Source organism: Chelonia mydas, chromosome 12, assembly GCF_015237465.2.
Source record: "Chelonia mydas isolate rCheMyd1 chromosome 12, rCheMyd1.pri.v2, whole genome shotgun sequence".
Taxonomy (NCBI): domain Eukaryota; kingdom Metazoa; phylum Chordata; order Testudines; family Cheloniidae; genus Chelonia; species Chelonia mydas.
The window spans coordinates 29938851-29965261 of NC_051252.2; the positions used below are offsets into that span (position 1 = coordinate 29938851).

General features: G+C 39.3%; 1 protein-coding gene across 16 annotated transcripts in view; it reads left to right on the forward strand.

Annotated features, from left to right (window-relative positions):
• WWOX (WW domain containing oxidoreductase) overlaps positions 1–26411 on the forward strand; it is a 675021-nt gene that overhangs the window by 124535 nt on the left and 524075 nt on the right. The gene's annotated exons all lie outside the window — the stretch shown is intronic.

Sequence of the window (26411 nt, forward strand, 5' to 3'; positions counted from 1 at the left end):
GGATGCATGTTCTTATCAACACTTAGGCCATATTTGTAATAGAAGCCACATATGCCTTAGTCTACTTTCACCTGATGTGGGACCTGGAACCACTTGTCACATTCTAATACCTGCTTGTGGGCTGTTTTATGGTGCAAATAATTGCATGTGCTTTTTTGTGGGTATAAAAACAAACAGACTGTTACTGAAAATGTGGTGCTTTTTTTAGTCTGTTTTTGTCAGATGGCAGCCGATTCTGTACAAGAATTCAGGGCTCTTCTATGGTCACCTTAGATTCAGTTAATTACTGTAGAATAATGCTGGCAGGTGGATCCAGTTATCTCCAACTAGAATATAAAAGGGGTGGGGATTAGGATAGAGGAGATCCTGAACTGGGTACCCAAGGACCAACTTAGCTTGAGGAAGAAACTAATGCTGTGGGGTATTTTGTGCTACCAATAAAGTCTAGAACGCGGGGTGAGTTTGGACACCAAAGTTTGTGTGCTCAGTCTCAGCTGACTTACACGCTTGTATCATGTTTAATTTTTTTCTAAAGGCTGAGTCATTTACGTACTCCTCAGATGCTATTAAGGTTCTAGAAGTATCTGTATTATGTTTAATGAGATTTTGGCATGTTGTAACCATCTGTGGAACAAGAAGAGCCCAGCAAATGGGCTTTTTCCTAAATCCTCAAAATAAGGGCTGAGCCACTACCCTGTTCGTCAGAATGCCTCCCAGAATCTGTTTGCTTACCCTATGTCTTATGGGGGTGATGGCTTATCCGAATGAACTGACCATTGCAGTTTGGTGAGTGTCTTCAATCAAGTGTAAAATGAACTAAGTTGTTTGTTGACATCAAACTCAAGTTTAGAGACTGATTTTCAGACCCCAGACTCTACATTTGCACTAACTCCTGCATGTGCAAGTGGTTGATTCTATTGTTATCATGTACAGGTGCAAGAATTTTCATGCACGAAACCTATTTGCCCTTGAATACCCTGTCACCTATGTATGCAGCTGTTAATGCTTTTCAGCAGTGGCCACTGGTGTTTGTGAACCAAAAATCTGTGTGAGCAGAAAGTTGCACCTATACAAATGAAGATCTGTTGGAACAGCTGTGAAAATCAGGCTCTCACTGCAGAAATATTTTGTCGAATATTTCCATATTTGAAAAATTAAGCTAAAATACGGAATTCATTAAGCACATCATCGAACTGAAATAATGGTAGAATATATACATATGGCAAAATTCTGCTGTAACTCACCTAGGTTGTAAATCAGATCTTTCTTTCCTTCTTTCTTTCTATTCCAAAGTCTTATTTACTGGGCTCTTTGTATGCCACAATTTTGCCAAATAAATATTTCACAAGATAGTGCATGCAGTCTTATGTCAGTTCTCATGTGGTTAATTTGCACACCAAATGTTCTAAAATTTTAAGATATATTAAACTTTTCCATGCCATACTGTATGTTACACTTGTAGTTTTGAGTGACAAAACCACTTAGAGTATGTGACTGTTACCTTTTCATGTTTTTGAAAGGCAAAACAGAACATTATCATCATTTTAATAGAAACATTACATGATTCATAGGTGGTGAATATTTCATGCACTTTACAGTCGCCTTGTGCATGAAGGTAAATGGAAAGTAAATCCATGTGTACTTTAGACAGTAAAAAGGCATTACTTTATGTTACTCCACATAAACATGCAGATTTGATTCTCTCTTCACTCATGCTGTAAAAAGAAAGTTTTAAAGTGGTTAGCCATACCTGAAAATGTAAATGCACTAGCCTAATGTAATGCTGAAGAAAAATTAAGACAAATGATACTGCATCCCTGCCACAAACTGCGGCTTGTACAAAATTCACTTTAGTTATTATACTCTGAATACGTGTACTAAGCCTCCTCTGTGTATGCACAATTTATGTTGAATGCAACATGAATCATTTTAATAGACCAAGCAAAAAGTCCCCAAAGTCAATTTTCAAATTATGAACCTTGGAACAGAATATAACAACAATGAACAACAAATAGTTCAGATTTTATTCTGAACTGCAGATGAACAATTAAAGGTACAGTATGCTGATTTGAAAAACCATTTCTTACCTATCAAAAATGGGTAAGAATTATAGAAGGAATATTTTTTTAAAAAAGTTCTTTTTAGTGTTCGTTTTTCATGAGATAATTCATACACCTAACAAAGGGGATATATTTGAAAGAAGTTGATCAGGATAAAAATCTTGGCATCATTGTGTTCAGTGTATATGGCACTGAACTGGGACTTAGAAGACTTCTGTTCAGTTCCCAGCAGTGCCTCTGATCTCCTGTATGACCTCAGGCAAATCAATTCACCTTTCTTTCTCTTCTAACCCTTTATAGTTTTGGTTAGACTGTAAGCTTTTTGGGGCAGCAACTGTCTTATTCATTTTTACACTGCCAAGCACAATGAAGACTAGATCTTGGTTGCCACTACTTTAATATTAGTAATAACAAATAGTTTTCCACAAGACATTTCCAAGGGAAATTTATAGTTTTCAGCGGCACAATATGCACATACTAACATTAATTATCCTCTTTGACCACAAGGCTCGTCATTGCTCTTTTCGAAGTGTATGTTTATTGTGGACATTGTCAATTCACAAGAGGACCTGCTCAACATCTCCGCCCCCACACCTTCTGCTCATTGTTGAGGCTTGAATTATTGCTATTTTTTACACTTTAACTACTTTGTGTTACAATTTAGTTTTTATTCTTGTGTTTTCATATTGGTCCATTTCCTATAAGTTGTTTGCTTCATAAATAAAAGGGCCTGATTTTTCAGCCTCTATTCATAAACATTTCCAACAGCTGATGATGGAATTTTTATACACATTCGCATGTGAAAATTCTATTACCAGCATTCATGGCTGTTAGTCTACCAACATGTTTCATCTCCAGTGGAGGCCAATGGATGAGAGGTCACTGAAATTAGGCCCACAGCTATTTAAATAAGATGTTAATTATTTTTCCCTTTGCCACTATTTATTCAGTTTGAACAATAAGACACTCATGGTATGTTTTTATACCGTACCAGAATAATGAGATCACTTAAGTTCCCCATAATTCCTGATTCATACAGCAATGTTCAGATACATCTTAAAGTTCTTTACAAATATAGCTGAAAATTTTTAAAAATAGGGGCAAAGTCCAGCTAATTGGAAAACACACAAACCAACTTTATGACCAAAACAAACCTACAGGGTTGATTTGGAATTAAAACCCAGTTTAGAATTGCTAATAACTTTAAGCAATGAACTCCACAATTTGGGCTAACCATAGCAAAACTCTTTTTCTCTAAGTAATTGTAAGTTGATCATCACCACTATAAAGCAAAGGATATGATCACTTTATTAAAAAGTGCAATTGTGAGGTCCTGTAAAGCTTTGTAAATGAAAAGAGAAATTCTAGTGCTTTATAATCATGTAAAATGCAGTAATAATATAGGATGCAGTTATGCCATTTGCAACTTGGGTACAATGGACCAGATTGCTCCTTTCCACAGAAAGGGGAAATAAAAGTTCTTTGAGGCTGAACCTGTTCTCTGGTGGAATGGATTAAGGTTCACAAATTTCAAAGTTTGTGACCTCTCCCAGTTCCACAGATCTCATGGATCCATGAGGAAGTGGAGCTCTTGCAAAATATGAGTAGTAACTTTTCTCAGAGAGAGAACAGCTTTTTCTCTTTGCTGTTCCTCTCCTTTCAGGATCCCTGCTTCTATTGTCTGAGGTCCTCTTGTGGTATGAGATCCAGAGGAAAGCCAGATGGAGGAAGTACAGATGCCTGCTATTTTACTTTCAGTCCAGATTTCTGAACGGGAGCAGAGTTGGGGACAGTGCTGCACACAGCGGCTATTCCATCTTGCCCTCAGTCTAATCTTCTGAAATCCACCTATCTCCTTCTGTGGGCAATGTGAAGAACAGTGTCTTAAAGCACCATTTCCCCCCTTTTGCATAGAAAGAGGGATATCCATGTGTGGGAAGAGTCCTCCATATGGAGCCACCTGTACCATTCTGTTCCAACATTCTTAGGGAAGTCCAGGAAGAGGCAAAACATTCTAATAATTGTTTCAGTTTGTCTATTCAGCAAGGACAATGTTTGTTTGTATTCTCCCAATATTGGCATTGAGTCTTTTAATAGTGTCTCATTTCTTTCTCTGTTCCTGCCTCTGTAGTCAAATAAACCCACCTCCCCTGCCTGTCTGTTATGCGTTCAGAGAATAGGCTGCAACTTTAATAACCAGATGGTTACCCAGTGGTCTGTGTCACATAATGGAGTGGGTCAGTCCCAAAGAGGGTCCTTATCTCCTTGTACCACCAAACCTCACGGTGGAACTTGCAGGGAATGAGGCTAAGGGATCCTCAATGGAGGGCTGTGGTAAAAGCTACCATTAGGGATGGGAACAATGTAGCCACCTTCAGAATACAAGGGGTGGAGGGAGAGGGGGGGAAACCCATCTCCTTGTACTGGTCTTCCCTCGTAAAGAAATCAGACAGCATTGTCCCTGGAAGGCAGTTACTAAAGCTTATTCAACTCCAGAAGTAGTCTGAAAAAGAAGCAAGAATGTAGAGCTCTGATCCCTTTGTGACAGAACATGTTTCCTAACTTAATCAAGACTCGTAGTTATCATGGGAATTGTTGCATCAGGAAAGCATAGATGAAATCTGTGTGTTGATATCTAAGTAATAAAAGCTATTACAATCTGCTCAAGAAGGGCTCAACCAAATAGCATATAGGCCCCTGTTTCTGACACACTTTCTGCTCTTCTCTCAGCTTTGGTTCCTTATTTCCTGCTATTTCCGCTAACTCCACCCATATACTTCCAGCCTCATGCACATTTAGTTTAGATTAAAGAAAACAACAAAGAGAGCAAGCAAGCCAGTATTTCCAGGAGAGGGAATGCAGTGTACTTCTCTCCCTCTGAATGATTCTCCATCTTTAATTGCCTCATTGAACTCCAGCCGAGTAGACAGGTAGAAATAGTTCTTGGGCTAGATTTGTGTGCTCTGATTTAAGGTACAAATGAAACATTGCATGGATTAATCCATTATTTTAATTGTCTGTTATTTAATGTCAGTCGAGTAGCTTCTGTTCTCAGAGGAATGCTTTTCCTGCTTTCTACTGCCATAGAACAATGCACACAGAGAATGAATATGCTTGTCTGGGTGGACTATTTCTGGAAATATCGAACTGTTATACATTGAACCTAATTTTATCAAATGTTTCTTAAAGCTGAGATGTTCTAAAATCACCAGAATAGAAGGATGGAGAGAGCAGAGCAGGTGTCCTTGTTATTAAATCCCTTCTCGGAGGTTGTTGAGAGAAAAGAAATTGCTCTTTAATCTGACATGTTTACTAGTTTCTTTGTGATATTTCTCTCTTTGAACCACTTTGTTACTCTGGACTTATGGTGGCTTAACTAGGAGCAGAATCTGGCTGTTTCTGCTTCACCTTAATGTGCTGATCTACTTTAATCAAAATCAGGGGACCTGATTCCCCATTGCCTTGCTCCTAGGGCAGTCATTTACAGATCAGAAAGGTGATTTTTACACCCACTTTAAACAGGTGAAAATGACTGCAAAAGGCAGCAAAGAAACCAGTCCCCTTGATATAATATGTACTTTTTCCAGATGGGAAGTGCCATGTTTTTATTGTACAGTCTTTCTTTTTTTTTTTTTTTTTTTTTTTTTTTGTGATTCCATTTTTTTTTTTTGGACAGCAACTTCCCCTCCAAGTCTGTTTCATGTCTTGTCTTTTTCTGTTAAATTGCATTAATCCAATGTTTTAAAAGTAATACCGTGTAAATCTTTTTTAATTTAAAAAAAATGTGATAGAAGTGTTATGTAGGGTGACCAGATGTCCCGATTTTATAGGGACAGTCCCGATATTCGGGGCTTTTTCTTATGTAGGTGCCTATTTCCCACCTCGGCCCGTCCTGATTTTTCACACTTTCTATCTGGTCACCCTAGTGTTGTGTCCTGTGTATTGACTCGGTGCACTTTTTTTATTCTTCTAGAAGCTGCCAATTTGGTTAAATCCAAGAGTATTTAACAGCAAGTTGCAGCTATTCCAAACTCAACCTTTTTCTTATGGCATCTGTTGTTGATTAAGTTGCAGAAATGCTTCCCATCCATTTCCCAGTATTGTACAGTATTTTGCGTTTGGATACTGCTTTTCCAAAATGATTTCCACAGTCACTTAAGCAGCTGTGAAAAAACTCAAAATGGTAACCTGTTTTAATAAGTCTTGCTATCATAGTACCAAGTAATTACTCAGAACAAGTTACCCATATCACAGGGTTTTTAATTAGTTGTGTAATTAGTACAGTTTTTAGATCATTTCAAAGACTTTTTTTTTAAAAGTAATATACTGCTCCCCACTAAGTTGATATGGGGCAGCTATGGAGGGATTTGTCAATTATAGGACACACTGGGCCCTATAGACACAAGGTCATACTGGAAGTGGTTCAGAGGCACTCTTTCCCATTGGGCATCCTGGAACTCTTTAGGGGATCTTTTGTCTACTCTTTTGGGGGGTGCTTTTCTCCTGGGATAGCCACCTGTCTCCCTGCCAATCATATGTCTAGACCTGAAGGGGTCATCAAGGAGCAGTCCCTACATGCAGGAGAGCTTGGAGTATGCGATTGTGATAAGTTCCTGTGCAGTGGCTTGCCAAAGGAGGAAAAGCTTTCTGTGCCCTCCCTCACACTTCCACATCTAGACAGGCACTAGACATAGTCTGGCTTGTGTAGGTCTTCCAAGCTGGGAGCTATGAATAGCATAAACTGAGATAGTGATTTAGAATAAGCAGTCTGGAAAATGTAATTTATTGTTATATGGGTCAGATCATACTAAATATCTATTCTGTGGAAGAATCGTATTTTAGTACTTAGGTGAGCCAGGTTTGGCATCTAACCAAGTCAGTGTGGCACCTAAAATCCCTGTATCCTCAGACTGTCTCTTTTTGTGTCAGGTTTAAGGGTATTTGGTCAGTTCTCTATCATTATTCTTTTCAAATATAGAGCGGTATATTGTCCAAAGGGTAGGCAGAGAAAGTGTGTAATTAGTGTGTTTCATTAGGCTGAACAGAATACTCAGCAAGGTATAGAGGAGATTGGATGGTGTTTATGAATGAATGTCATTATTTTGACAGGATGATGAATGAACATGCCCGGTTTTGGTGGCTAAGTTTCATGAGCAGTTTTGTGTGGTCTTGTCCGTGCGGGGACTTGTGGTAGTTTCTGAAACAGCATTGTGGGTGTTAGAGAGAGAAATCACAGTTAAGTGAAAGAAAAAGCACCCTCTAAAGTTATTTTGTTCTAGAATTACATCTAGTCTTTGTAAGTATACTTAAACTATTATCCCACTACTGCCTCTAGGTATGATTTGACACAATTTCTCTATGGTTTCTCACTTTTTACAATGTTTACTTATTCACACCATTTTTAATTGTTTTAAACACAAATACATTATTTTGGGCAGGGGGTGATTAGAGGGCTGAGATTTTCAAAGGGATTTGGACACCCTATTTCTGTCAACTTTAGTAGGAAGTGGGTTCCATTGGCAAAACATTCAAAAGTGTCTAAGTCACTTAACCTCAGGGCCATATTTGCAAAGGTATTTAGGTTGCCTAAATGTGCAGATAGGTGCTTTTGTAAATCCCACCAAGAACCTTGGAGAGTTAAGTGCTTAACTCACTTAAGTGTTTTTGTAAATCCTACCAGGTACCTATCTGCATATTTAGGCACTTAAATACCGTTGTAAATATGGCCCACAAATCCCATTGAATTTCAGCGGGACTTAGAATCTTAAGTGGAACTTTTGAAAATGAGACTTGGGCTCTGATGTCTTTTAGGGCCAGATTCTGAAAGGTATCTAGGTGCCTAAATATGCAGATAGGTGGCATAGTTTTGATTTTCGAAAGCGTCTAGTGCCTAACTTCTGTTGATTGCCTATATTTTTAGGTGCTTAAATAGCTTTAAAAATCTGACCCTTTCCTCTTTTGAAAACTTTACTCCAAATTCCTCAAGCAGTTTTGAGAAACTTAGCCTATTGTTTCTATCTTTATTTGCTTTCTTTATATTGAGGAATTCCTTGGTGCCCATTGTGATAGTGTCTGTGCACTTTCCAATAGGTGAAAACCAAACACATACAAATGGGTGTAGCTGATTATATGAACATTAAAAAAATAAATTAGAAAAGCTCAATATTGCAGAGGACAGTGCAAAGGCTTATTCATTCTCTCCAAAGTTGACCCTATTTCTCAAAATATAAATTTACCCTTTAATCAACCTGTAACAAAGAAAAGCCTTCTCTGTTGGATCATCCCATCCATATATTTTCAAGAAAACTCTGAAGAGAATAAATGAGCTGTATATCATGCCCTGAAGTGCAAAACACCCAAGCTCTGTTGCCCCAAGGGAGAGCGGTGTGGGTTCCAGAGTCAAGGATATATCAAAAGAAAATGCCTTGCAACCAGCCCACTTTTTTTTTTTAACCCAGGATGCTGTGAGCTAGATGCTGGCGGCAAATCCTGCAGTGTAGCACCTACAGAATTGACATGGTGTCAGTGAGCTGAATACCTGTCAGAACATTCTTTTGCTGTGCTCTTAAGGCGGCCAAATTCATGCGCAACACTGACCTCAAGCAAAAGGTCTTGTAGAAAACAGTGCCTGTGGTGCTGGGGAGTTCTACCGGGAGGGAGGGAGGAAGGAAGGAAGAGAGGGAACAGCCACAGCTAGTTACACTAATAAGTTATGTCTAGCCAGTTGGTCTAACTAGTAATTAATTGGAAAAAATAGATCGTTCTTACAGAATATAGTCTCTGGGTTCCACCTCATAGCTGAGTCATAGAGTTTTTCTAAAAATATAAAACCAATTTCCTCTATTAGAAAATTAATTGAACTGCTTTTTTGTTAATTTTCCAGGAAAGCAATTTGCCCTCATATTTGGAATGTATCTGAACAGCTGTTAATTTGATTGTTAGATTATTTAATATTTTAAAAGAACACCCAAAGAGACTCTAAATGCATCTTTGAAAAGAGAACTACAGTACCTGTTTAATAGGGTGAAGCTCCTCATAGACTTTTTTTTCTTTGTTGTGGCAGTTTTATTGCTATTTTTCCTCTCTTTCAATTTTTCTCCTTGAAACAAGTTTGTGCCACCAGAAAAAATGACACCTCTTTTATGTGATTCTTTTTTTTTCTTTTAGTCTATTGATTAAAAAAAAAATCTTACTTTTGAGAAATGAAACAGGCTAAGCCCCCTGCACTGCAATGGGATTTGAATGAATGAACCATTGTGTCCATTATGAACCCCACTGATTTCACCGAGATTCTGTGCCGGCCTGCTCACGTAGCTCCCATTGCAGGATAAGAACCTATATCTATATAAATATTACTTCTAAATTCTCAGAAAATTCATTCTCCACTCAGTCGGTTAGTGCTGTCATTTGGGGAGGTGCATATGCCGTGATTTTCATACACAGCAAAGAGGTTGAATTCCCTGCTTTAAATGCAAAACTCATCTCAACTTTAACTATGGCGCCAGAACTAGTGTCTTCGTCATTTAAAATACTGTGTGAGACCCCAGTCCTGCAGATACTTATGCTTATCTTTACTACCATTAGTCCCATTTCAAGTATTTCATTGGGACTGTTCATGGTAGTAAAGGTGAGCATGTGCGTAGGTGTTGCAGTATCATGACGTATGTGAACAACATATGCAGAGATGCGATGAATGTGATTAATTGCAGTCAAAAGATAAATGAATTTATCATGAACTTAGTTTGCCGCATCTGCCCTCTGCCCACTTATTCGTTTCCCATTGGAATCTTTCAAATCTGAGCGGTTTTAAACACTTGCCATTCTTTAAAAAATCAATTTGCCAAGAAAATATTTCCTTCCTTCTCCACTTAGACAAGGTGTTTTCCCAAGCTCACACCTGCCCAAGTTCCAGGATGGATAAGTTTCAGTTCTAAACTAGTACCAAGTTTTCTGTTTACAAAAGTCGTAAAGTCTGTAATCTTGAGTGCTTCCCAGTCTCAACACAAGAGCTTTATACCTTTGAAAAAATGAGATTCATAGCTTATTGCCCTGAAAGGTCCCAATATAATGAATTATATGTAGTGACATTTCAGGTCCTTTTTAGAGGTTTTCGTAGCTCCCTCTGAGACCCTGCACAGCTGCATTCATGGTATTTATTATTATTAGTTATTTTTATTGTGTTAGCACCTAGAGGCCCCAGTTGAGGGTTCTGTTGTGCTAGGTTCTGTACAAACATGTAAAAGATGGTCCCTGCCCCAAAGAGCTTACAGTTTAAGTAGACAGGATAGACAAAGAATGAATTAGTGGTGGGGATGAGAAGGGATATAGACAGATGAAATAATATACCCAATGTTACACAGTAAATTAGTGTAGACTTAGATGTAGAACCCAGGGCTGCTAAGTCCCAGTTCATGCCCCTATCCCCTAAACAATGCTGCCCCAATGTCCTATGGCACCTACCTTCACTGGTGGAGGGATGTGAAAATTAGTCCCAATATAATTTCTAAAACACTTACATATTTTTTCTATCACTTGTCATATATAGACTATATGAAGAAGTGGTGTAAAGATCCTATCAACACTCATTTTGGGTGATCTGCATGCCACACTTTTAGCTTTGCCACTCATAAATACTGCAGTCATCCCAAAGTAATGCCAATGAAAACCTTTATGCTATTGTGTCATGTCTTTTTTTATATATATTATAATGTTGTAAACTTTTCTTAATGTAAGTAAATGGTTAGTTGGAGACGGTTTATTTGCATTATCAGAGGAGTGAAGTTTTGGAATAGCCTTCCAAGGGAAGCAGTGGGGGCAAAAGACCTATCTGGCTTTAAGATTAAACTCGATAAGTTATGGAGGAGATGGTATGATGGGATAACATGATTTTGGTAATTAATTGATCTTTAAATATTCATGTAAATAGGCCCAATGGCCTGTGATGGGAGGTTAGATGGGGTGGGATCTGAGTTACTACATAAAATTCTTTCCTGGGTATCTGGCTGGTGAATCTTGCCCATATGCTCAGGATTTAGCTGATCGCCATATTTGGGGTTGGGAAGGAATTTTCCTCCAGGGCAGATTGGAAGAGGCCCTGGAGGTTTTTCGCCTTCCTCTGTAGCATGGGGCACGGGTCACTTGCTGGAGGATTCTCTGCTCCTTGAAGTCCTTAAACCACGATTTGAGGACTTCAATAGCTCAGACATAGGTGAGAGGTTTTTCGCAGGAGTGGGTGGGTAAGATTCTGTGGCCTGCGTTGTGCAGGAGGTCAGACTGGATGATCATAGTGGTCCCTTCTGACCTTGGTATCTATGAATCGTATAAATAATGCTGTATTATTATTATTAATATTCTTACTGGACTTTACATTAAAAGACTTATCCCATAATTCTATGCAGTGTTGCAGCCACGTTGTCTCTGTATTATCCCATAACTGTCATTTCAACTCTCTGTAGTGTGAAGTGGATCATGTTCCACAACTTACTTTTATATTATTTAAAGTGTGAGTGTCCAACTTTCCTTGTACAGGTCTCTTCATTTACTGGAGACCTTGAAACTTCAATCTCTTGTGGAGGTAAATGCGTGCAGATCTGCATCATGCCTGGAATGCAGATTACATTATAGCAATTGCAAAAATATTAGGAAGGGAGGAGCTGTGTCTTTAAAAAAAAAACAACAACAACAACAACAAAGAAACAAAGGTGGGGGGTGACTTTCAAAAGTTTAGCAGAGACAGGGGGTCTTATGTTGCTAAACCCCATAGTACATGCTTTTGAAAATCTGTCCCATATTTTGTATTTGTGGTAGAATTTAGGAATGGTTGCCTTCACACTAAGCCATGTCGCATCACAGATTGTACTGGTGTTACCAAGGGCATAGATCAATCATAAATTTGATCCCTATCATTTTTAAAGCTGGTGAGAACTCTTTAATAATAAGGTTAGCCCAGGTAGTTCATTGGATTGGTATGACACTTTGTGTAGCTTGCTGAGGTGCATGTAAAGAATGGAACAAAACAGAGTTTTAAAAGGCATTTCACACAATTATTTTCTGCTTGCTGATGCAGCACCAAGTAGTACTAGTCAGATGTTTTGGAATGTAAGTCTAGATTTACAGTTTACAAACGCTTAATGTAAAAATTCCAGAAACAGCAGCCAATTACTCACAGGAAAATTATGAAAGTTCTGTTGGTGGTACAAAAAACTACATGTGACTGGTTTCAGAGTAACAGCCGTGTTAGTCTGTATTCGCAAAAAGTAAAGGAGTACTTGTGGCACCTTAGAGACTAACCAATTTATTTGAGCATGAGCTTTCGTGAGCTACAGCTCACTTCATCGGATGCATTCATGTGACTGGTTTCAATTAGTAAGAGAAAACATTACTAGGTCAGCTTTGAATATGTGTATGTGCACATGGGTATGTGCTGATAAGGAAGGACATTGTGTATTGAAAACCTATTCAGTTTTTTGAAGCACCTTATATCACTGGAGCTTATTTTGATGTTGCAATGGAGATATTCAAGATCTAAAACCAAATAATGGTTTTTGAAATATTTTAAAAATCCCTTCCTATTTTTTGCTCCAGCTGCACAGACACAGAGAAGCAAAACTTACAGACCTTAGCTAGAATTTTATTTCTTCTTCCCATGACTTCAAAGTAACGATATGTTGTGGTCTTGCCATTAATGAGAGTATATCAACAGAATCGCAAAACTAGAGTATTAGGTTATTATTGCAGTAGTTTGAGAATCAACTACCATTACAGAAACAATGTGTTCAAACGTTTAACATTACAAATGTTAAGAACACACTGAACCTTGATTGCATATAACCATATTAAAGAAAAGTCATCCCAACCATGCATTTATGCTATTTAGGAAAGTTAGAACTAATGAAAGCAGTGTGAAAACAGATTTTCCTTATATTGACACTGTTTGCGGAGGGGGAAGGAAGGGAAATCTTTGGTACATGTAATGTCCCACAAGTAAATACAATTCATTTTCCTGAATTACAGTACAGTATGTGGGTAGTGTTTTGGGGAAAATATTAAAATGAGAAGTGTAATACCGCTTTCCTATTGGACACATTACCTACGTGCTGAGTTTTGCAAGGTCAGCAGTTATTCTGAAGTTGAGCAGAAATGGCTTCACTGGCTTTAACTTTACCAGTGCCCTTGATGAGGTGCAGAGTTGTCAGTATTCTCGTAAAATTCCTCAGTGATGGCTTCTTCTGTTCTCTTTATTTCCTTAACTGAACATCTGTCTAATTGTTCACCTCCATTGCTTTAGTGCTTTCCTCATCCTTTCTCTGTTTCCAGACAATAAACTTTATTTTCTTCATAAGAATTCAGTCTACGCAAGGGTATTAGGCAGCTTGTTTGCACCTTTTAATTTCTGGAAGTTTTCCAGAAGGGCTTTTGCAGTAGTTCCAATGGGTTCATCAGTGAATCATGTAACATAATGCAGCATTGTGTTTGGGTTTTTATCCATTACCTTCTGTTTATAAACAGCTGCTTGGAAATTTTCTTTCTGAATCTAAAAAAAAATATCTTTTACATTTTTGCGTGTGGCATATGGGTAAGACCTACAGTACCTGATATTTTTTTTTTTTTGTCAGGTGTTCAGGTATGTACAGCAAGTGTTTAACTTAAAGGTTGGAGGGGGAGGTAGGTTATTTAAAAATAAAATTTTAAAGATGGACCTATGCAGAAAAGCAATTTTTTAGCTATTTAGTATTAGCTGGCAATGTTTTTATTTTTAAAATTTTAAAAACTGTGAATATACAGAAAAGTGACCAACATCCAGAGTTATACAAATATCTAGAGATCTTTCTCTCTTTGAGACACCATTATTATTCACAAAAATAACTGGCGGGTTTGTTCTGTTAATGTCAGTGCTTGTTTAGCTTTCTTTAATTGTTTTCCTTGTCTAAAAGGCTTTGTATCAAGGGCATGCATTGATTGTGCTGGCAAATATTTTCAATAAAGACTAGTTTTCAATCATTCTTTTCAGCTGTTACCCTTACCACAGTTAACAACACTTCCCAGTATTGAATGTGTCTTTTTTTTTTTAAACTTCTGCTAACGTTACACAAAAACTTTAAAATTCATTAAGGTGGTGTGCACAGCCTATTGTAATATGCATATACACCAACTTCATTAGAGGTATTCAAAAGGGCCAAGTCAGTGGTGTATAGAGGGCATTTAAAAAACACTGCCAGTCAATATTTACTGTTTAGTAGAACACAGAAGAAAAATAAACATAAGAACAACAGGATAGAGTGAAATTGCCTATTATATTATTGGACGATACATTTTTCCTTGAGTATTTTTGCAGCCCATGAATTGGAATTTGATACTGAAAAATTGTGGCTATGTGCATACTTAGTTACAAAATGAAAATTTCAGGGGTTTTCATGCTGAATGATTTTAAAAACTATACAGACTTTGGGCCTAATTCTTAATTATGCTAAGGTCGTATAATTTTTACACACACTTTAAGGCCCCTTTTTAATGTCAGAATAGTGTAAAGTGGCCTTCGTGTAAATGAAAATCCAGACCCCTTATGTCTGGAGTTGACTGAATTGAGTTGTATGTATTGGTCAGCAAAATTGCTTTGCCAATTTTTTGGTTTAGAAGTTCATCTTACATTGGTGTAAATCTTAAGAAGTTACTGGAGTTACTTCAAATTTACAAAGGTGCAGTTGAGATCAGAATCTGGCCTTTTACCGGTGCTTTGATCACTATCAGAATAATGGCAAGTGGGACAAATTCAAAAGACCTCATTCCAGCCTTTACATTTACATCTCTGATTATTTTGCACATGGTTTTTTCATGCCTGTATTTTTGTTCATAAATCAATACACAAACTTTCTCTTGTTTGTGCTTGCAAATCAGGTAGTTAAGTGCCTGCATACATGACGTGCATATTCAAAAACAAGTTGCTCATATTCATATGAGACTTTTTGTACATGCAAAAAGAAAGACTTGAAAAATATTCATTCAATATTGTGAGCATGATCCTGCAAATCCTTACTTGTGATAGAAGTCATCATCAATGTGAATATATAGTTTCATTAACTTCACTTTCCCACAATTGGCCACTTATGAAAATTTGTCCTGAAATGTTTTTGCAAAAGTATGCAGCTACTTAACTTAGGGGATGTGAACAGTTGTGGGCACAAGGAAAATTATTTAGTCATCCAACTAAACTTTGTGGGTACACATCTGTTAGACATCTACATTTTTTACTTTACACTCAGAAAATTAGACAGTTTGAGGCCCCTATAAAAATCTTGTCATAAATACTCAATATTAAGTTCTGCAAAATCTGCCTACACTCCATTTCTTCCTTTGTGCATGGTAATTTATCTCATATAATTATTCCTGTTCACTTGGAGAACTTCTAAAATTATTCATATTTAAGGAAGTGACATGTTTTAAAAATATCCATATCTGGATTGATTTTCCTGAGAAATGAAGTATATTTCTGGTAATAAGAGAAAGTGAAAGTACCATACAAATCTACTGGTGAGCCTTAATGTACTGTATAGAAGACGTAGTGAATTTCTGTACCCGTGGGTGTCACTGTTCTGCCAATTCATTCTGTGACAGTAGGTGTTCTTACAGTACAATAACCCCATTTTAAATATTTTTGGCTTATATCTAGAAATTACTTTTTTTTATCTGACAAATAATATTTGATTTATTTTCATATTGTTGTGATTCCATCTTCATACTTTCCATTAAGGAAAGATAGTGTTTTGCTAGTCACTTGTGTAGTTCAGAACTATGACTGTCTTTAACTATTAGATATTGTTGTAGCTCAGGCCTGGTCTACACTAAAATTTAGGTGAACCCAGATTTGCTGCTCAGGGGTGTGAAAAATCCACATCCCTGAGAGGCAGTGCCTCTCTGGGAAGTGGACTACCTGTGCCAGCTGGAGAACTCCTCCCATTGGCGTAGGTAGTGTCTACACTGAAGTGCTACAGGGGTACAGCTGCAGCTGTGCAGCTGAAGTGTTTCAAGTGTAGACAAGTCCTCAGTCTGAACATTGCTTCCAGGAGGGCAGACTGCCCAGAACATCAGTGATCTTACTTATTACTTTGTGTTATAAATAATCTTGTTTTTTCCTGCAACAAATAAATCTTTGGGCCTCCCTGCAAAAAACAAAACAAAACACACATTTGTGGTTACAGTATAATAAAAATAAACCATTTGGCGTGACTGCAGATGACATTTATCAGCCTATTTCTGGGTGCTCTTTCTTTCTCTGTATAATACAGAACATAATTTGTCACTTTGTAAATACATTCCAGCCTAAATCCCTGCCAGCCTCTGTTAGTGTTTGAAGGATTAATGCACTGTGCAGTGCATGTCTGCACTTTCAGGCCACAACATAGCTTATGATTATGAATCTTGAGAAAGCAGGGAAAAGGGGTGTCTTTTTTTGTAGGTGCTTAAACATTTGCTGCCTTTTTGGCCATTATGGTTTTCTTGTCTTTACTTTTAATCTGTACAGGTGATATTCACCATTTCTATAGTCGTAAAGTCTGTACGTTGAAATCAATTGTAAGCAACTTCCATGCTTGTGTGTATATGAAGCTTTATTATGAGAGTGCACATATGAAACCCTAGATCTGATTTTGTTTTTTAGACAATATTTTATTACAATAGTAGTTAAACAAGATGATCTCTTATTTTGCTTCTTGTGGAGGTTTTCGAACATTAATTGAGAATATTTATTTCCCCTTAAATCTTATACCATATGTCTTTCCAGTCCAGATGTGACCAGCAACCAATAGATAGAGGTAATTAAATGTCCTGACTTTGCAAGCTTGTCTTCCATCTACTAAGGCTTTAGTTGAGAGTGTCAAATTTATTTAATCTTAGGACCTCAATTTGGATTTGATCAAGATTTCAAAAGTAAACAAAAAGGGTCTGTTCTTTCTAGGTCATCTGAAATCAGACCTTTCATTGTTGTTTTTTGGAAATATATATAATATGCCATCAACTTAGTCTTTCAGAATTTGAAGAAATTGAAGTATTTGAATAGGACGCTAAAAGTTCTATTACATATTCTCAGGCAAGCTTTATTGTTCTGTAACCAAAATAGATATGTTTATTAGAAAAGTAAGCCACATACAAAACATATTGCTAGGATTCTTTCAGATTCCCTAGGAGAATCTCAAAAGAATCTCTTGGAAAAATATTATCTAGATCTGGGGAATGGCGGGGTGAGAAAAACAGTAGATTCTCAAATAACTACCAACAGTTCAAGAGCATTCAGAAATGAACAAATTGTGAATCCTACTGCAAATCTGTCATAGTATTGAAATAAACTGTATCACTGATAGGTCTTAAAATGGGGAATCATCATCGAATGGGTGTATTTCAAGTGGGGTCCTGCAGGGACTGGTTCTTGCTTCTATGCTATTTAACATTTTTATCAATGATCTGCAAGAAAACATAAAATCATCACTGATAAAGTTTGAAAATGACACAAAAATTGAGGGAATGATAAATAATCAAGAGGACAGGTCACTGATACAGAGCAATCTGGATTTCTTGGTAAACTGGGTGCAAGCAAACTATGTGTTTAATAAAGCTAAATTTAAATGTTGACATCTGAGAACAAAGAATGTAAGCTATACTTACAGGATGGAGGACTCTGTTGTGGGGACAGTGATTCTGAAAAAAGATTTGGTGGTCGTGGTGGATAATCAGCTGAACACGAGCTCCCAGTGTGATGCTGTGGGCAAAAGGGCTAATGCAATCCTTGGATGGATATACAAGGGACTCTTGAGTAGAAGGTTATTTTACCTCTGTATTTGACACTGGCGCAACTGCTGCTGGCATACTTTGTCTAGTTCTGGTGTCCATGATTCAAGACAGATGTTGATAAATTGGAGAGGGTTTAGAGAAGAGCCATGAAAATGACTGAAGGATTAGAAAATGCGATTTACAGTGATAGACTAAGGGGCTTAATCTATTTATCTTAACAAAGAGAAGGGTAAAGGGTGACTTGATTACACTCTCTATAAGTACCTACATGGGAACAAATATATGAAAATGGGCTCTTCAATCCACCAGAGACAGTTATAACATGTTCCAATGGCTGGAAGTTCAACCTAGACAAATTCAGACTAGAAACAAGGTGTACATTTTTAACAGTGAGAGTAATTAACCATTGGAACAGCTTAGCAAGGGTAATGGTGCACTTGCCATCACTGACCATTTAAAAAATGTTTTGCTAAAAGATATTCCCTTGGAATTATTTTGGAAAGTTCTATGGCCTGTGTTATAAAAGGAGGTCAGACAAGATTATCACAATGGTCCCTTCTGGCTTGGGAATCTATGAATCTACTTTTATAAAATCCATTTTATTTCTTGGGATTAAAATAGATGTGAACTACAGGCAACACAATCACATTCATACAGCACAAGTCAAACCTCTGGAGCCTGAAAATTGCAGTCCTCTGAAATTCTGGTTTAGTGGGTGGGTTTTTTCCTTCCTAGTGCTTGAGGAATTTTAAAAAAAAAATGGTAGAGCATCATTTTAGGATAGCTGTGCTACAGTTTGCAGTTGTCCAGAAAGTTTGATTAAATAAAAAGAAACATAGATAGACCATGCTTTCCTGATGAGGGTGGACAATGTTCACCTTCCTCCTCCATCAGTTTTTTAAAATTTATGTACAGTATAGCATCATTTTCAGAAAACTTGACAAGTTATAAAATCATACTACTTTAAGTGCTGTATAGTGAAAAGGCATTGTTCATGGCAGTGGGAGCCATTTATGATGATTTAACGAAATGATTGTTTCAGAAACCCACATATTGAGCAGCCAAAGGGAAATTAATTAGTATATTGTGCACACATGGAAAATATGTCCACAGTTACATAATAAGGTTTAAAACACCGGTGGGTGATTTGCAATAGTAATCTGCACAACTTGGGAATTTAGGGCCAGCTACAGCACAAAGATTGATGAAATGTGCATGCAGGTTGTGGTCACCTAAGCAAAGGGTGAGGGCTAAGGTGATCTGTGGTAGGTTTTAATTGCTGGTAAACTCAAACAAGTCAGGAGAGGAAAAGCAAAAGACTTGTAGAAAAGACTGTAGATAGACAGAATACCTTAGTGCTTTATAACAGTCTAATGATAGGAATTAAATCCTTCATACCAGATTTTTTTGCAAGGTTCTTTCAGTCACCAACAGAGGCTATAGAATACACACAACTCACCAGTTGCCTTCTTTATTGTTTACTTTAAAATCAAAGGCAGAACCCAAACTTCCCTGTCTTCATTCAGACTCTGATTACCTTCTGATAGGGTAACCTGTCACCAGTCACCTAGTTCTGGAATTTCCTTTCCCATATGTAGGGAATTAACCTAGTAATCTGAGACTATCCTTTTCAGATATCCACTCTAGCACAGTGCCTGGGGAAAAAGTAGAGGCACAGTTTGAGGGACTTCAGTTTTGTGGAGTGGACCTATTCTGATATAAGGCATAGGTTAGGTTAAAAAGACTGAGAACCAGGGCCGGATTAACCTTTTGTTGGCCTGGTGCCAAACATATTACTGGGCCCCCCGGGGGCAATGGGGCATGGTACAGGGGGTCGGAGGGGTCAGCGCGAGGGCACTGTTTACTAGGGTGTCCAGATGTTCCGATTTTATAGGGACAGTCCCGATATTTGAGGCTTTGTCTTATATAGGAGCCTATTACTCCCCCCCCACATGTCCTGATTTTTCACAGTTGCTGTCTGGTCACCCTACTGTTTACAAACTAGCAGCTACCAGACGCACAGTGGCCTGCCCAGCCCTGCACTGCCAGCACCCCCTCAATAGGGTTGCCAGGTGTCCAGTTTTCGAACAGAACACCCAGTTGAAAAGGGATGATTTGTCAATCACCTCATACCTTCGTTTCCCCTGGCGGCTCCAGTCAGCACTGCTAATTGGGCTGTTAAAAGTCTGATTGGCGCGGGGCTGGCAGGCTCTCTGCCCAGCTCTATGCGGCTCCCAGGAAGCGGCTGGCATGTCCCTCCGGCTCCTAGGCATAGGGACAGCCACAGGGGCTCTGCAGCTCCCACTGGCCAGGAACCACAGCCAGTGGGAGCTGTGGGGTGGCACCTGCGGATGGGGGCAGCACGCAAAGCCCCCTGGCCACCTAGGAGCCAGAGGGACATGATGCCGCTTCCTGGGAGCTGCCTGAGGTAAGCGCTGACTGGAGGCTGCACCCTGACCCCCTCCCTCACCCCTGCCCCAGCCCTGAGCCCCCTCCCATACCCAAACTCTCTCCCACAGCTTGCACCCTCTCCCCAACCCCCTGGCCTGGATCTGAGCCCCCTCCTGCAGTCTGGACCCCTCGGCCCCATCCCAGAGCCCCCTGCACCCCAAATCCCTCAGCCCCAGCACCCATACCCCCAGCCAGAACCCTCACCCCCTGCCTGAGCCCAGAGCCCCCTCCTGCACCCCGAACCCCTTATTTCTGGAGCCCATACCCCCTCCCACACCCCAATCCCCTGCCTCAGCCCAGGGTCCCTTCCCACACTCCAAACCCCTCAGCCCCAGCCTAGAGCCTCCTCCTGCACCGAAAACCCCTCACCCCAGGCCCCACCCCATGCCCAGCAACCACCTGCCCCACACAACTCCGTAACAGCTTCACAGCACCCTGCACAATCTGGCCCACGCAGCACCCCCCCAAAAAACAGATCCCCCCATTGCCTAATGCCTCCCCACGGACCCCCTCCTGCCCAGCATCCCAACACACACAGACTTCCCCCACCTCCCACTGGCCAGCATCACTCCCCCACATCTCTGTGCCCGGTGCCCCAAAACACACAAACCTCTCCCCCACCCACAGCCCCCCCCCACTGCCCAGTGCGCCCCCTCCACCCCCCCCACTGCCCAGAGACCCACTGCCCTGCCCCTGTCTGCACTCACCGACCCCTCTGGGAGGTGACTGTGTCCACTGGGCTGAGCAGGCAGCGCAGCTGGGGCCAGTCCTGAGGCGGGGATCGCTCTGGCCCATTGGGATCAGCACAATCACCCAGGCAGGAGTGGGAGTGAGGCCTGCCCAGGCCAAGCTCCGGCAGGGCCCAGCTGAGCCTCCCATGCTGACCCCATCCCCGCACTGGCCGAGACTGGCCCTGCCTCTGCACCAGTCGCGAGTGGCTCGGCCCTGGGGAGGCAGGCGGGGCCCCACAGGTAGTGGGCAGCAGAGACTGCTTGCAGCTATGCTGGGGAGTGGAGCAGATCCCTGGGATGCGACCCCCCACAAGAGCCCGCCTGGCCTGGCTATGCTTACTGGCCCTGCAGCCCACCTGGCCTGACTCTGCTCACCGGCCATGCAGCCAGCAGCACTGCCCAGCCTGCATGGCGGAGCCTGGCTGTTGGGCGGCGAGCCCCGTTAGGTGAGCTGGGAGCCTGTGGTGAGCAAGGCCTAGACACAGCAAGGCCTAGACGCTGGACCGCCCTGGGCGAGGGGCTAAACTTGGCTACGTGGACGAGTTAGATGGGTCTGTAATGGGCCCCTTCCCAGTGTGGGCCTGGCACCATTGGCGCCATTGTAAACCCAGTACTTCTGAGAACTAAGGTGTCCTTTATTCTCTGGGTTTTGTCAATCATCTCATACCTTCGTTTCCCCTGAGAAGGGGTAGGTGAAAGGTACCAGCTAAAAATCCAGACGACATGAGAAGGTAGAGATTCAAGGATGACCAGTAGTCCTAAAAGAATGCTATGCTAATCATAGCCCTCAGGTCTGTATGCCCTATATAGCACAAACCTTAGCTTTATCAAGAGTGGATAACCTGGCAATCAGTTTCCATTTCAGAGGCTCTCCCTTTGGGAGGAAAATTAGGGTTTAATCACCGCAGACAGAAAGGTCCCCAGCTGTGCGTACAAGTGTGTATCTTTGCACCAATATCAGGTTTCAGGAAAGCTCTCTTCAAGCATGAAATCACATTTGACAGGACCAGGGAAAATGAATGCAGGAAGTGCTGACTCTCCTGCCCAAAATAAATACATAAATTAAAGTAACAATAAAATACCATCAAGTACCAGTATTTTAACATTTCCCAATATTTTAAGCCTAGAGGAATAGGATTTTGCTTCCTGTTCTGTGAATCCCTTGAGTTTTGGGATTCAGCATTGGAAAAAGTCTCTTATGTATTTTGATATAAAAATCATTCATAATGATATTATGGTATGGCTCTTAAAAGTCACCTAAAAAGGGGAGATATGGAGCTGTGTGCTTTCCTTGTGATCTATAAAGAAGCTTGAACTCTTTTTATATTTTAAACAAAAAATTTCCTTGTTCATTACTTGGAAATCTCCAGAATGCCAAGCCTGGTATTTCATTGTTTTGCTGGAAACCTGGTTGGAGGTCTTAGATGTGGATTATGAGCTTTCTAAGACTTCATTCGAAGGGGCAGTAATACTGAATCATTAACAAATATAGTTTCTCTCTTAACCATTTAATTACGGATTTGGCATAAATAGATTTTAAGAAAAACAAAGAGGAAAAAATTAAACAGTCTGAATTGAAATCACTGCCGTGCCTAGTTAATCAGGTTGAACTTTCATGGCATATCTGATATCATAATTCTGTCCATTCATCCATCAACTCTTCCAGGAAAAAACAGGGAAGACTAGAATTTCTAATGGTTAAAAATAAAAGGGGAGGGAGTACGGACCATTCCCCTTCAACAAAACAAACAGAATCCCTTTCAAGGTCTTCATATATCAGAAATAATCAGAAAAGGGAGCAAACAAGTAAATGTAATTAATGTTTCCTTGCAGGTCACCTTTAAGGAGTTAACAAAATAATTAATCAAAATGTTAAAGTTAAAGTGCAAATAGGAAATGTATTTTACAGAAATTGCTGAGGTAGAAAGGAAAAAATGACTATAAATTTATTCCATTCACAATGGCTTCTAATGGACATCAATATGTTATCTCAAATGTAGTGCACGGACCTATTCTTTAAACATCCGATATATTTCTTAGGTTATACTTAAGGCAGTGATTCATTTGTCCCATTCAGCTACATGAGAGGTAACTTCATAGCACTCAAAGTACATGCATGACAATATAAAGCTAGCATTACCTAAATATATTTTTGCACCAAATGCCATATGCTGTGTACATTAGGTACAGCAATATTCACAGTCTTAAACCAGAATGAAAGCCTCTTACTTGTTTTGTTCTTCCATCAGTAGTATCTATTGTTGGACACTGTTAACTGTCACAACTCATGTCAAATTGTCAGACATGCTTATAGCTTTGTCTGCTTTGTCAAGATGGAAATTTGAATTTATTTAGTTTTTCCTTGTCACAAAGAGGTTATATTTTGGGTCTTATAGATTTAGCTACTTTAAATACTTGATGATAACTTTACAGACCTTTCTTTGGTTTTCTCTTACAAGTCTCTTATTCTTAAACATTGTCTATTTCTCAGTCCATCTGCACAGCATGTGATGGGTTTTTGTTTGTTCGCACAGATATATGTGTTGGCCCCTCAGAACTACCTATATCCTCAGGCAGGAGAGGGGTTGCCATCTGGATTTTTCTTTATTAATCTGAAATACATTCTATTTTTCTTTTATCGTCTCCTCAAAAAGTCTGATATTTTTAGTGATGTACTGCTTTTAAATGTATAAAGTATATAGACAGTACCCTCTGAGAGTATAATTATATAGTAAACTAGCTGATGACCACTATGTTGCCTTTTAAGTATATCTTCAATTTTTTTCAGTACTTACATGAGATATAGGGGCTACAGCATGTTTATTAAGAAGCTTCAACTGTGTATAAAACTAGAGCAGTCAGAAGTAATGGTGTTTGCTGAAGTATTCTTTATCATGTGAATTTACCTTTAGTCATCCATTATTTATTTCAGCTATTTGATATGCCATTATAATAAATATTATGACAGAGAAAGCTTTTATGCTTCAACTTATTGTATTGCTCTTCACTTCCTTGCAATCCTTCAGGAAAATGTAACCATGCTTTACCTATATTTAACGTAAATCATCACTTACATTAGAATGAAAAATTCACTATGAAAAAAGGCTCCTTCAATACCAACACATAAATGCACAATCATGTTTACTGCCAAACTGCTGTACCAGGTTGTGTTCATTTTAAAACAGTTTTTAAGCTGTAACCCGAATACATTGCATATAGTGAAATTGCCAGTTTTCTTAGTGTTTTCACTCTTTTTAGTTTCCGGCCTGATAAGCATTTTTCTGTCTTGAATGTAAAATAGTTCCAATTACATTCTGAGCATTTTTAATAGTTTTGCTCTTCATGGCAAGTAGGTTACATACAAAACTAAATTGTTATCCAGTGCAATTTCTCTTCAAATCAGCCAAACAATTATTTACAAATACTTGAAAATATTTTAAAAACCTATGCATAAAACCATCTAGCGCAGTGGTTCCCAACTTGTTCTGCTGCTTGTGCAGGGAAAGTCCCTGTCAGGCTGGGCCACTTTGTTTACCTGCTGCATCCGCAGGTTCGGCCGATCACGGCTCCCACTGGCCACGGTTCGTTGCTCCAGGCCAGTGGGGGCTGCGGGAAGCGGCGGCCAGTATGTCCCTTGCCCGCGCCACTTCCAGTAGCTCCCATTGGCCTGGAGCAGTGAACCGCGGCCAGTGGGAGCCGCGATCGGCCGAACCTGCGGACGCGGCAGGTAAAGAAACCGGCCCAGCCCGCCAGGGGCTTTCCCTGCACATGCGGCGGTACAAGTTTGGGAATCACTGATCTAGTGTAAGGTAAGACTCTTTCTTCCTTGCTATTGGGATATAAGAAGGGAAAGAATTTCTGTGCATATTTTCAAAATGTTTTTTCATTGTGTATTTTAGAGAAACTGTTTGGCTAAGATAATTTTTAATGGGCCATTGAGCCTTTCCTCTCTTGGCTGTTGACTTAAATATGGGCCAAGATAGTACTGGGAAAAAGTTGCTAGCATCAGTTTTCTGTGTGGTGGCCTAACTAAAGTATAAATTAGCTATCTCAATGCACTGCCTAAGGGTCAAAAATCCTCACCTCCAAATCATTGTCTCAGTTGACACTTAACTCACATCCTTTTAATTAGAGTTGTCAGAGAGACAGTAGAAGCACCACCACCATGTTTTTATGGTGAATGGATTGCAAGTCATCATGCACCATTCAGTCTATGGCCTGTTTACTGAGATGGACACAAAAGGTCGGATTTGTGAAAGGTTTTGTTTTTGTTTTGTTTTTTGTGATGTGATCAGTGGACATCTGTCCACCGGAAACTGTATTTAGGGCACCAGCTCATTTGGTATAATCCATTGAATAGCTACCAGAGGATAATAAACTTGTGATTTAGAGGTGAAAAGCTCTATAAACTATTCCAAATCCAATCTGCTGTCCAGTCCCTCTTTAATATTATTTAATTTAAAATTAAGTAGTGGAGGGAACATTAATGTCATATTTTTATTGACAAATTAAATAAAAATGTTTTCTGCAGCTTTCTTCTCTGCTTTAGTGAATTAATGTTATGATGTCAGCGTGAAGCTCCTGTGTCTCTTGCAATTGTGAAAGTGACAAGTCCCATTTAAGATTTTTACAACATAAAATGAGGCATAATTCAGTACTAAAATATGTAAAGTGGAATGGTGAGAGACATCAGCATAATAAAATTATGAACATTAGGTCAGAATTTGCACGATGCCATTAACAATCAGTTCTGACGGTATGTTACATTTATAGTAATGATACCTTTTAGCAAAAATGTTTTCTTTTAGTACCTGTATAAATACTGCTACACTTGCATGCTACATGTGTATATAGAGAGATAGCAGGAAAACATGATGACAGAGGTAATGCTGAGCTACTGTATAACAAGGCTACACACATCAATGGTTGTTGCTGATATTATTACATTATTAGGACCTGGTAATGTAAGTGTGAGTCTTATTTACAGTTTTTCAATGTTATATTTTATATGATTAAGAAAAAATGAGTTTAAGGCTTGCAATACTTAGCACTTGCCTAGTGCTTCACACCTGGAAGCTATGATACAAACCTTAAGCAATGTTCACAGTACCTCTGGGAAGTAGGTAAGTATTGGTATCTAAATTTTACAGCGGAGAAGCTGAGATAGAAAAGTGAAGTAGCTTGCCAAAGGCCACAATAATGGTACAAGATTCATTTCTTTGTCAATCACTGCTTGAAGAAAACCCACGCAGTTCCAAGCCATATGATAATCAGTTGTTTGCCTGTTTATGTCCAAGTGTACTTTTCTGATCTTGTGTGTGTGCATTGGTTGTTATTTGTTTCCATTTCTCCTGGTACATAACACTGGAAATATTTTGAGATAAATAAA